Raw genomic sequence first — 12293 nt, 5'->3', positions numbered from 1 at the left:
GGCCTAAAAAGAATAAAAGCCCACCCAGAAAGGTGGCCTCATTTGCTTACCGGACCTCATAGAGGTCGGGCACGACAAATGTAGTTCTACCCTACTTATCTGAATAAGTAAATGCCTCTAGAAATATCTCCTACTATCTCTCTACTTTATCTAGAAGGGAGATCTCAACAAAATTCCAAGATAAAAGGAACATTCACCCATCCTCAAAGGTGGAACTACTTCAAAGGTGGTTATCTTTTTACTATAAATATACTAACAAAACCCCAGGTATATTCAGAACCAAATCTACTAAAAACCTACTTAAAACCTTAAGGATCAAAGTCTCTTACAGGTACCACACCCACCTCCTCACGAGAAACTCAGACGACAGCACCTCGGTACCAGCACAAGTCGGACACTACCTTAAAAAGAGCCTAGACCTCACGTTCATATCCAAATCACTATTTTCAGTAACCCTCGGAATACCTATCAAGAAACTTATGGAAAGGCTAAGTTTGGAAATTTTGCTGTATGATATTTCCATGTTGTGGTTTTTTTAAAAAAAAAGAACAAAAAAACTCAACCCAAATTAAGACCAATTAAACCATAACACTTAAATGTGGTTCAAATTTTTCTCCTTTTAAGATATTTGCTCCTTTAAATTACTTTAATGTCATATTAAAATGCTTGTATCATTAAAATAGATTATTTTAGTATATGTTAATGAAAAAATGTTACATAGATATTTTGCATAATAGTTGTTTGGAAACTATATATTGGAAGAGTGAGGTACCAAACTTTTTCAATCTCTTTCAAAATAATCCTTATATAGTTAGATAGTTAATTGATACAATAATGTACATTTTTCTAATTTCTTTTTAAAATTGATTATGTTTCTAGTTTAGATACTGATGCATGCGCATCTTTAGTGTTTTTCTCTTAGAATTAGATTCAATAAACTAATAATTATTGCAACTTAAACAATGTTTTCATGGTTAATTGAGCAATGCTTTGAGTTAGTGTGTTATCATTGATTTTAGGGAATTTGGAAGAGAATTGGAAAAGATCAAAGAGAAAAGAAGGCAAGGAATCACTTTGAGCAACAAGAGCGAGAATGGAGGAACAAATAGAAAGCTTTCTAGATACAAACAGAAAGCCCCTTAAATTGAACAGAAAGCTTCACGTGCAACGTGGGGAAAGAAACGTGCCATGTCAAACTAACTATGCACTCCCAGAGGCACAAGACACTCCAACGTACAATGTGGGAGCATTGACGTACAATGCCAAAACAGAAGCCATGCATATGCATGATCCATGCGTGCGCACAAATGGTGAAATTTTCTCATTCATGCGTACGCATGACCTGTGCGTATGCATGACCCCCAAAGTCAACGTGTTACGTAGAAAACTAGACGTGGGATGTAAAGGCTTTTATGTAAGATGTGGCCATCATGTGCACGCATGACTCATGTGTACATATGACATAAGGATTTTGAGCAAGCATGCATACGCATGAGGCATGCGTACACACGATTACACTTTTGTGTGGGACGTGAGTTTTTCCACGTACAATGCAATGGAATAACAGAGACTACAATTGAAGGAAAGCTAAGCCACGCACCACGTGGGATACTCCATGTACCACGTGATCTATCCAGTGAGTGAAACAAATTGAATTTGAGCTCTGCGTGTGACATGAACCCTTCACGTATCTTGTGAGATCCTTAGCCACTCCCAGGTACCTCAATGTACCCACTAAATCTTCCAACTCTTCAACACTTATCTAATTCACTCAAGCCCAAAAATCAAGCATTAATTAAGGATTTGCAAGAAGATAAGATAGAAAGCTTTGCTGGAGGCAATCATTTATGAAGAATATTTCATTTTGTTTTAAACTTGATTCTGTTTTAGCTTGAATTTGAATTTCATTAGGGTTGGTATTTAAGGAGAGAAGTGAAACACTTTGAGCTTCTCTCCTTTGGCAGTTTTTTTTTCAAGGATTCCTCGGAAGAGCATGAGCAACTAATTCTCCTTAGTTAAGGTTAGGAGCTGATGAGCGGATAATTTATACCCTTTTTGGCATTGTTTTTATATAATTTTTAGTATATTTTAATTAATTTTTATTATATTTTTATTAGTTTTTTTGCAAAAATTATATTTCTGGACTTTACTATGAGTTTGTATATTTTTCTATGATTTCAGGTATTTTTTGGCTGAAATTGAGGGACCTGTGCAAAAATCTGATTCAGAGGCTGAAAAAGGACTGCAGATGCTGTTGGATTCTGACCTCCCTGCACTCGAAGTGGATTTTTTGGAGCTACAGAAGCCTAATTGGCGCGCTCTCAATTGTGTTGGAAAGTAGACATCCTGAGCTTTCCAGCAATATATAATAGTCCATATGTTGACTGAGATTTGATGGCCCAAACTGGCGTTTAAAGTCAGCCTAAAATTTCTAGCGTAAAACACCCAAACCGGCATCAGAATTGGAGTTAAACGCCCAAACTGGCACCAAAGCTGGCGTTTAACTCCAGAAATAGCCTAAGCACGAAAAAGTTTCAATGCTCAGCCCAAGCACACACCAAGTGGGCCCCGAAATTGGATTTCTGCACCATCTGCACTTAGTTACTCATTTTCTGTAAACCTAAGTTACTAGTCTGGTATAAAAACTACTTTTAGAGATTTATTTTGTACCTCATGACATTTTTACACTTCATATTGCATTTCTGACGGCATGAGTCTCTAAACCCCATGGTTGGGGGTGAAGAGCTCTACTGTGTTTCAATAAATTAATGCAATTACTACTATTTTTCATTCAATCACGCTTGATTCTATTCTAAGATACTCATTCGTACTTCAATCCAGAGAAGATGATGATCCGTGACACTCATCATTATTCTCAAATCTATGAACGCATGCCTGACAACCATTCCATTCTATTTGATCTCAACGTAGTCATTGGACGACAGCTTGAATGCGTATCTCTTTGGTTTCTGATCCACGGACTGAGTCCGGAGGTTAGAACCTTCGTGGTATAGGCTAGAACCAATTGGCAGCATTCCTGGGATCCGAAAAGTCTAAACCTTGTCTGTGGTATTCCGAGTAGGATCTGGAAAGGGATGACTGTAAAAAGCTTCAAACCTGCAAATGTGGGGCACAAGTGACAGTGTGCAAAAGGACAATGGTCTTATCCCGACGCTAGCGGGAACCGATAGATGATAAGCCATGCGGTGACAGCGCATATGGATTTGTTTTTATCCGAGAGGATCATATAACCTGCCATGGAAAGAGCCGTGCATGTTTGAAGAAGAAGGCAGTAGGAAAGCAGAGATTCAGATGACAGAGCATCTCCGGAACCTCAACCTATTTCTCATCACTGAATTACAAGTACTGTTTATTTCATGTTATTTATTTTCATAAATATAACCACTATTATCATTAATCTCCTAACTGAGATTTACAAAATAACCATAGCTTGCTTCAAGCCGACAATCTCTGTGGGATCGACCCTTACTCACGTAAGGTATTACTTGGACGACCCAGTGCACTTGCTGGTTAGTTGTGCGAAGTTGTGAAAAGTGTAATCATAATTTTGTGCAGCAAGTTTTTGGCGCCGTTGCCAGGGATTGTTCGAGTTTGGACAACTGACGGTTTATTTTGTTGCTTAGATTAGGAAAAATTTTTCTTTTTAGTTTAGAGTCTTCTATTATTGTTTTTGGTTAAAATTTTAAAATCCTTATTTTATTTTTCTAAATTATTTTCGAAAATTTTCAAAACCAATAACTTCATAATTTAGTCTTCTGTTTGAGTTTAGTTTCATATTTTAAGTTTGGTGTCAATTGCATAAGTTTATTTTTCTTTCATTTTTTTCTCATTATTAGTGCTCAGAGCATAAAAATTTTTAAGTTTGGTGTCCTTTGTGTTTCTGTTTTCTTAAAAATTTTTCAAAAGTTGCTCTCAGTGTTCATCTTTGATGACATGTCACCATGTCATGTTTTTCTATGCTTTTTCATACAAGAAATTGATTATTTGTGCTTAAATATTGAATGCTTTTGTACTTAATTGGTATATTTCCTTGATATTTTAATTTTATAAATCTTGTAAGAAATAAGAAGAAAAAGAAGCAAAGAAGCACAAAATGAGCTAAAAAGGAGAAGAAAAGAGCTTTGGGGCACACTTTGAAGTTGGAGCACACTTTGGAGCCTTAGGCCACGCTTTTAAAAGCGTGGCCCATGACTAAACCAAGGGAAGAAAAGCGTGTCTCACAACAAGGAGCAAGGGCACAAAGCTCTTGCCAAGAGCTTTGTTTCAAAAAGCAAGGCAAAACTCAAAGCAAAGCTCTTACCTAAAGCTCTTGCCAAGAGCTTTTTCGGGCTTGCCTCAAGGAAAATGAGCTTGGAGGCAAAAATTTTCGCTAAGTTAAACTTGGGCGCTTACAGCATGACCATGCCTCCTTCAAAGGGCCATAACTTGAGCTACAGAAGTCCGATTGATGTGCTTCTAGTTGCGTTGGAAAGCTGACATTCAGAGCTTTCCAACGATATATAGCAATCCATATTTGGCATGAAATTGAGGCACGAGTAAAAGGCATCTTTAAGGACCAAAAATAAGCAAAAATGAATCAAAGTGGCTTCACCAGGATTCGAAGAGGGAGACCAAGGGAAGCAAGGAAGTAGCGCTCTCCTTGAGAGCTCTAAAGCTCTCCTTGAGAGCTTTATCGTGGGTCTCCTCATGAAAATGTAAGAAAAAGGGCTCACAAAATGCTTCCATCATGGTTCGAACTTGGAGTTTCTCTCCAAAACAAAGGGGTGCTTCCAATAGAGCTCTTATGGAGAGCTTTAAAGCTCTTGGGGGAGAGCTTTGCCCTGGGAGTGTGACCCATGGTCCAAAAATCAAATTAATTCAATCCTGCACCAAAATTTAAAAGCCCATGGACATCACTTCAAGGCAGAAGAACAAGTTAGCTTAGGAATTTATTTTTAATTGTAATTTATTTAGATTTTCATTTTTCATTTTTATTTTTATTTTGTGAAAAGCCTATAAAAAGGCATCTGCTTCATTTCTTTGGAGAGCTCTATTAAGAAGGCTAGCTCCAATAGGGAGTTTTACACTCTTTAGTTTTCATTTTGCTTTCTCTCTTAGTTTTCTTTTCTGTTTTGAAATTTTGGATTGAGATTGGAAGGAATTCTATTTTCATTCTCCATCTGTAACTTCTCTTGTTATTTTTCTGCATAATTCAAGAAATTGTGATTTGAATCAAAGCTTTCATTTATTGCTTCTATTTGTCTTTATTCTTCAATCTTGTTATCTGTTGGATCTAGGAAGGGAGTGAGATCTAGACTTGTTTTCTAGTCTCTTGATTCCCTGAGATCTTCAATTTTATTTTGCAATTGAATTGAGCTCTTGGATGCTCTTCTGTTTTTACTGTTTCATTGAAATTGTTAATTCCTCTTTGAGATTTCAGATTGCTGATTTACTTTTTTGCTGCAATTTCCTTCTCTGTGATTTTTGCTTTCTGTTCTCATTGTTCTCAAATTACTTTCCTGCACTTTTGTTCATCTACACTTTACATTTGAGCTACTGTGATCTGAATTTAAATTTTCTTACACTTAAAATTTCCTGTTACTTGTTCTCAAGATCTCTTCAATTGCTTGCTCTATTGCTCTCTTTAATTTCCAGCACCCCAGCCTCCTTTTACATTTCATGCAATTTACATTTCTTGTCATTTAAGTTTCTGCAATTTACATTTCTTGCTCTTTAAGTTTCAATCCAATTTACTTTCTGCATCTTTTAAATTCCTTGCAATTTACTTTCTGTTGATCACCTTCACACAATTCACTCAATGTTAGCTTGACTAAACTAATCACCCACTAAAGTTGCTTGATCCATCAATCCCTGTGGGATCGACCTCACTCTAAGTGAGTTTTACTACTTGATGTGACCCGGTACACTTGCCGGTGAGTTTTAGGTGATTGGAATTTGTTTTTCCACAAAAACACCATCAATCTTGATATTCAAAATTTTCCTGTTTGTCTTCTTTGTTTTGATCTAAAAATTCTAAGTTTGGTGTCATTTTATTGTTTTTCTTTTTCCTCATTAAATTCAAAAATATCTTTCATATTTATTTAATTGAATTTTTGAAAATTTCATTTAAAAATTTAGATTTTTATTTTAGAGAATTTTTATTCTATCTTATCTTAGTTTTGAGATTTCAAAATTCAAAATCCCTTTCAAAAATCATATCCAAAGTTTTTCAAATCTTCTTAATTAAGTAATTATTTTAGTTTTCGAATTTATTTTTCTTTTTTTCTTTTAGTTTTTGAATTTTATATTTTAATTTCTAATTATTTTATTTTATATTATTTTTTTATTTATTCGGTTTGTTTCTAACTAAATAAAATAAAAATAAAAATATATTTTATTTGCAATTCACATCAATTCCCTTTTCTCCATCATGGATCTAAGTGGAAATGAACAGTCCAGAAGGACTCTGAGGTCATATGCCAACCCCATTACGGCTGCATATAGGAGTAGCATCTGTATACCTCCCATCAAAGCAAGCAGTTTTGAGCTAAATCCTCAGCTCATTATCATGGTGCAGTAAAATTTCCAGTATTCCGGTCTTCCACAGGAAGAACCTACTGAGTTTCTGGCACAGTTCTTACAAATTGCTGACACAGTACGTGATAAAGAAGTGGATCAGGATGTCTACAGATTATTACTGTTTCCATTTTCTATAAAAGATCAAGCTAAGAGGTGGTTAAATAACCAACCCACAGCAAGTATAAGAACATAGAAACAGTTGTCAAACAAATTCCTAAATCAATACTTCCCTCCAAAAAGGATGACACAGCTAAGGCTGGACATCCAAGGCTTTAAACAAGAGGATAATAAATCTCTTTACAATTCCTGGGAGAGTTACAAGGGGATGTGATGAGCGGATAATTTATACGCTTTTTGGCATTGTTTTTACATAGTTTTCAGTATGATTTAGTTAGTTTTTAGTATATTTTTATTAGTTTTTAAATAAAAATCACATTTCTGGACTTTACTATGAGTTTGTGTGTTTTTCTATGATTTCAGGTATTTTCTGGCTGAAATTGAGGGACTTGAGCAAAAATCAGATTCAGAGGTTGAAGAAGGACTGCAGATGCTGTTGGATTCTGACCTCCCTGCACTCAAAGTGGATTTTCTGGAGCTACAGAACTCCAAATGGCGCGCTCTCAATTGCGTTGGAAAGTAGACATCCAGGGCTTTCCAGCAATATATAATAGTCTATACTTTGCCTGAGTTTAGATGACGTAAACTGGCGTTGAACGCCAGTTCCATGCTGCATTCTGGAGTCAAACGCCAGAAACAGGTTGCAAAGTGGAGTTAAACGCCAGAAACAGGTTACAAACTGGCGTTCAACTCCAAGAAAGACCTCTACACGTGTAAAGCTCAATGCTCAGCCCAAGCACACACCAAGTGGGCCCCAGAAGTGGATTTCTGCATCATTTACTCATTTCTGTAAACCCTAGTAACTAGTTTAGTATAAATAGGACTTTTTACTATTGTATTTACATCTTTGGATTATCTTTTGATCCTTTGATCACGTTTTGGGGGCTGGCCATTCGGCCATGCCTGGACCTTATCACTTATGTATTTTCAACGGTAGAGTTTCTACACTCCATAGATTAAGGTGTGGAGCTCTGCTGTTCCTCATGAATTAATACAAAGTACTACTGTTTTTCTATTCAATTCAAGCTTATTCCTTCTCTAAGATATCCATTCGCACCCAAGAACATGATGAATGTGATGATTATGTGACGCTCATCATCATTCTCACCTATGAACGCGTGCCTGACAAACACTTCCGTTCTACATGCAAACAAGCTAGAATGAGTATCTCTTAGATATCTAATACAGAGGACCGAGTCCGAGATATTAGAATCTTCGTGGTATAAGTTAGAACCCATGGATGGCCATTCTTGAGATCCAGAAAGTCTAAACCTTGTCTGTGGTATTCCGAGTAGGATCTGGGAAGGGATGGCTGTGACGAGCTTCAAACTCGCGAGTGCTGGGCATAGTGACAGACGCAAAAGGATAGTAAATCCTATTCCAGTATGATCGAGAACCGACAGATGATTAGCCATGCAGTGACAGCGCATTGGACCATTTTCACAGAGAGGATGGGATGTAGCCATTGACAACGGTGATGCCCTACATAAAGCTTGCCATGGAAAGGAGTAGGAATGGTTGGATGAAGACAGCAGGAAAGCAGAGGTTCAGAGGAACGAAAGCATCTCTATATGCTTATCTGAAACTCTCACCAATAAATTACATAAGTATCTCTATCCTAGTTATATTTTATTTATCTTTTACTTATCAATTCATAAAACCATTTGAATCCGCCTGACTGAGATTTACAAGGTGACCATAGCTTGCTTCAAGCCGACAATCTCCGTGGGATCGACCCTTACTCACGTAAGGTTTATTACTTGGACGACCCAGTGCACTTGCTGGTCAGTTGTGCGAAGTTGTGACAAAGAATTAAGATTATGAACGTGCGTATAAAGTTTTCAGCGCCGTTACCAAGGAATGGAACCGTCACGATTTCTGCGCACCAAGTTTTTGGCGCCGTTGCCGGGGATTGTTCGAGTTTGGACAACTGACGGTTCATCTTGTTGCTCAGATTAGGTAATTTTATTTTATTTTAATTTTAAGCTTTTTATTTTCTTATTTTCGAAAAAAAAAATTTTCTTTTTCGTTTTTCCCAATTAATTTTCAAAAAATACAAAAAAATTTATAAAATCATAAAATCAAAAATATTTTGTGTTTCTTGTTTGAGTCTAGAGTCAAGTTTTAAGTTTGGTGTCAATTGCATCTTTTTAATTTTCTAAAAATTATTTTCAAAAATTTCATGCATTGCATTCTTCATGATCTTCAAGTTGTTCTTGGCCAGTCTTCTTGTTTGATCTTCATATTTTCTTGTTTTGTGTCTTTTCTTGTTTTTCATATGCATTTTCAATTTGTTAGTGTCTAAAAATTAAAATTTTTAAGTTTGGTGTCTTGCATGTTTTCTTTTCTTGAAAATTTTTCAAAAATAAGTTCTTGGTGTTCATCTTGACATTCAAAGTGTTCTTGGTGTTCATCTTGACATTCATAGTGTTCTTGCATGCATCACATGTTTTGATCCAAAATTTTCATGCATTGAGTCTTTGGGTTGTTTTTCTCTTTCTTCATTGAAAATTCAAAAATCAAAAAAATATCTTTCTCATATTTCACTCATAATTTTTGAAAATTTGATTTGATTTAGTCAAAAAATTTTAAAATTTAGTTATTTCTTATGAGTCAAATCAAATTTTCAATTTAAAAATCTTATCTTTTTCAAATCTTTTTCAAAAATCAAATCTTTTTCATTTTTCTTTCATAATTTTCAAAAATTCCAAAATGATTTTCAAAAATCTTTTTCTTATTTTGTTTCATAATTTCAAATCTTTACTAACAATTAATGTGATTGATTCAAAAATATTAAGTTTGTTACTCGCCTAATAAGAAAGGTTCAATCTTTAAATTTTAAAATCATATCTTTTATTTTCTTGTTAGTCAAGTAATCAACTTTAATTTTCAAAATCAAATCTTTTTAATCTCCTTTTCAAATCCTTTTCAAAATGATTTTCAATCATATCTCTCAATCATATCTTTTTCAAAATCTTTTCTAACTTCTTATCTTTTTCAAATTGATTTTCAAATCTTTTTCAATCAATCTTATCTTTATGTTTCGATCATATCTTTTACAAAACTACCTAACTAATTATCTCTCTCTAATTTTCGAAAATCCCTTCCCCCTTTTTCAAATTTCTTTTTATTAACTAATTGTTTTAATTTTTAATTTAATTTGATTTCAATTTTAATTTTTGAAATTTAACTTTAAATTTTATTTTTATTTTAATTAATTTTCGAAATTCCCTTTCTCTCATCTCCTATTATTTATTTATTTATTTATTTACTAACACTCCTCTTCATCTCAAAATTCGAACCCTCTCTTCCTCTTGGTGTTCGAATTTCTCTTCTTCTATTCTTATCTTCTTCTACTCACATAAAGGAATCTCTATACTGTGACATAGAGGATTCCATATTTTCTTTTCTATTTTCTTCTTTTTCATATGAGCAGGAACAAGGATAAGAACATTCTTGTTGAAGCTGATCCTGAACCTGAAAGGACTCTGAAGAGGAAGCTAAGGGAAGCTAAAGCACAACTCTCTGGAGAAAATCTGACTGAAAATTTCGAAAAAGAAGGAGACATGGCCGAAAATAATAACAATGCAAGGAAGATGCTTGGTGACTTTACTGCACCTAATTCCAATTTACATGGAAGAAGCATCTCAATTCCTGCCATTGGAGCAAACAACTTTGAGCTTAAACCTCAATTAGTTTCTCTGATGCAACAGAACTGCAAGTTTCATGGACTTCCATCTGAAGATCCTTTTCAGTTCTTAACTGAATTCTTGCAGATCTGTGATACTGTTAAGACCAATGGGGTTGATCCCGAGGTCTACAGGCTTATGCTTTTCCCGTTTGCTGTAAGAGACAGAGCTAGAATATGGTTGGACTCTCAACCTAAGGATAGCCTGAACTCTTGGGATAAGCTGGTCACGGCTTTCTTAGCCAAGTTCTTTCCTCCTCAAAAGCTTAGTAAGCTTAGAGTGGATGTTCAAACCTTCAGACAGAAAGAAGGTGAATCCCTCTATGAAGCTTGGGAGAGATACAAGGAACTGACCAAAAAGTGTCCTTCTGACATGCTTTCAGAATGGACCATTCTAGATATATTCTATGATGGTCTGTCTAAGTTATCAAAGATGTCACTGGACCATTCTGCAGGTGGATCCATTCACCTAAAGAAAACGCCTGCAGAAGCTCAAGAACTCATTGACATGGTTGCAAATAACCAGTTCATGTACACTTCTGAAAGGAATCCTGTGAATAATGGGACGCCTATGAGGAAGGGAGTTCTTGAAATTGATACTCTGAATGCCATATTGGCTCAGAATAAAATATTGACTCAGCAAGTCAATATGATCTCTCAGAGTCTGAATGGATTGAAGGAATCATCCAACAGTACTAAAGAGGCATCTTCTGAAGAAGAAGCTTATGATCCTGAGAACCCTGCAATAGCAGAGGTGAATTACATGGGTGAACCCTATGGAAACACCTATAATCCCTCATGGAGAAATCATCCAAATTTCTCATGGAAGGATCAACAAAAGCCTCAACAAGGCTTTAACAATGGTGGAAGAAACATGTTTAGCAATAGCAAGCCTTTTCCATCATCCACTCAGCAAAAGACAGAGAGTCCTGAGCAGGATCCATCTAGCTTAGCAAATATAGTCTCTGATCTATCTAAGGCCACTTTAAGTTTCATGAATGAAACAAGGTCCTCCATTAGAAATTTGGAGGCACAAGTGGGCCAGCTGAGTAAAAGGGTCACTGAAACCCCTCCTAGTACTCTCCCAAGCAATACAGAAGAGAATCCAAAAAGAGAGTGCAAGGCCATTGAATTAACCATCATGGCCGAACCTGCAAAGGAGGGAGAGGACGTGAATCCCAGTGAGGAAGACCTCCTGGGACGTCCAGTGATCAACAAGGAGTTTCCCTCTGAGGAACCAAAGGAATCTGAGGCTCATCTAGAGACCATAGAGATTCCATTGAACCTCCTTATGCCATTCATGAGCTCTGATGAGTATTCTTCTTCTGAAGAGAATGAAGATGTTACTGAAGAGCAAGTTGCCAAGTACCTTGGTGCAATCATGAAGCTGAATGCCAAATTATTTGGTAATGAGACTTGGGAAGATGAACCTCCCTTGCTCATCAATGAACTGAGTGATCTGGATCAACTGACATTGCCTCAGAAGAAACAGGATCCTGGAAAGTTCTTAATACCTTGTACCATAGGCACCATGACCTTTGAAAAGGCTCTATGTGACCTTGGGTCAGGGATAAACCTCATGCCCCTCTCTGTAATGGAGAAACTGGGAATCTTTGAGGTGCAAGCTGCCAGAATCTCATTAGAGATGGCAGACAACTCAAGAAAACAGGCTTATGGACAAGTAGAGGACGTGTTAGTAAAGGTTGAAGGCCTTTACATCCCTGCTGATTTCATAATCCTAGATACTGGAAAGGATGAGGATGAATCCATCATCCTTGGAAGACCCTTCCTAGCCACAGCAAGAGCTGTGATTGATGTGGACAGAGGAGAGTTGGTCCTTCAACTGAATGAGGACTACCTTGTGTTTAAAACTCAAGGATCTCCTTCTGTAACCATGGAGAGGAAGCAT

General features: G+C 36.2%; 1 non-coding gene across 1 annotated transcript; it reads right to left on the bottom strand.

Moving 5' to 3' along the window:
- Positions 1-10655: 10655 nt before the first annotated feature.
- On the bottom strand, positions 10656-10763 carry LOC130971262 (small nucleolar RNA R71). The gene has a single exon (XR_009082490.1). It is a non-coding gene; the product is annotated as a small nucleolar RNA R71 (small nucleolar RNA).
- Positions 10764-12293: the final 1530 nt, after the last annotated feature.

This window comes from Arachis stenosperma, chromosome 3 (genome assembly GCF_014773155.1).
Source record: "Arachis stenosperma cultivar V10309 chromosome 3, arast.V10309.gnm1.PFL2, whole genome shotgun sequence".
NCBI classification, from domain to species: domain Eukaryota; kingdom Viridiplantae; phylum Streptophyta; class Magnoliopsida; order Fabales; family Fabaceae; genus Arachis; species Arachis stenosperma.
Note: the sequence above shows the minus strand (reverse complement) of the source record. Positions and strands in the feature narration are given on the sequence as shown.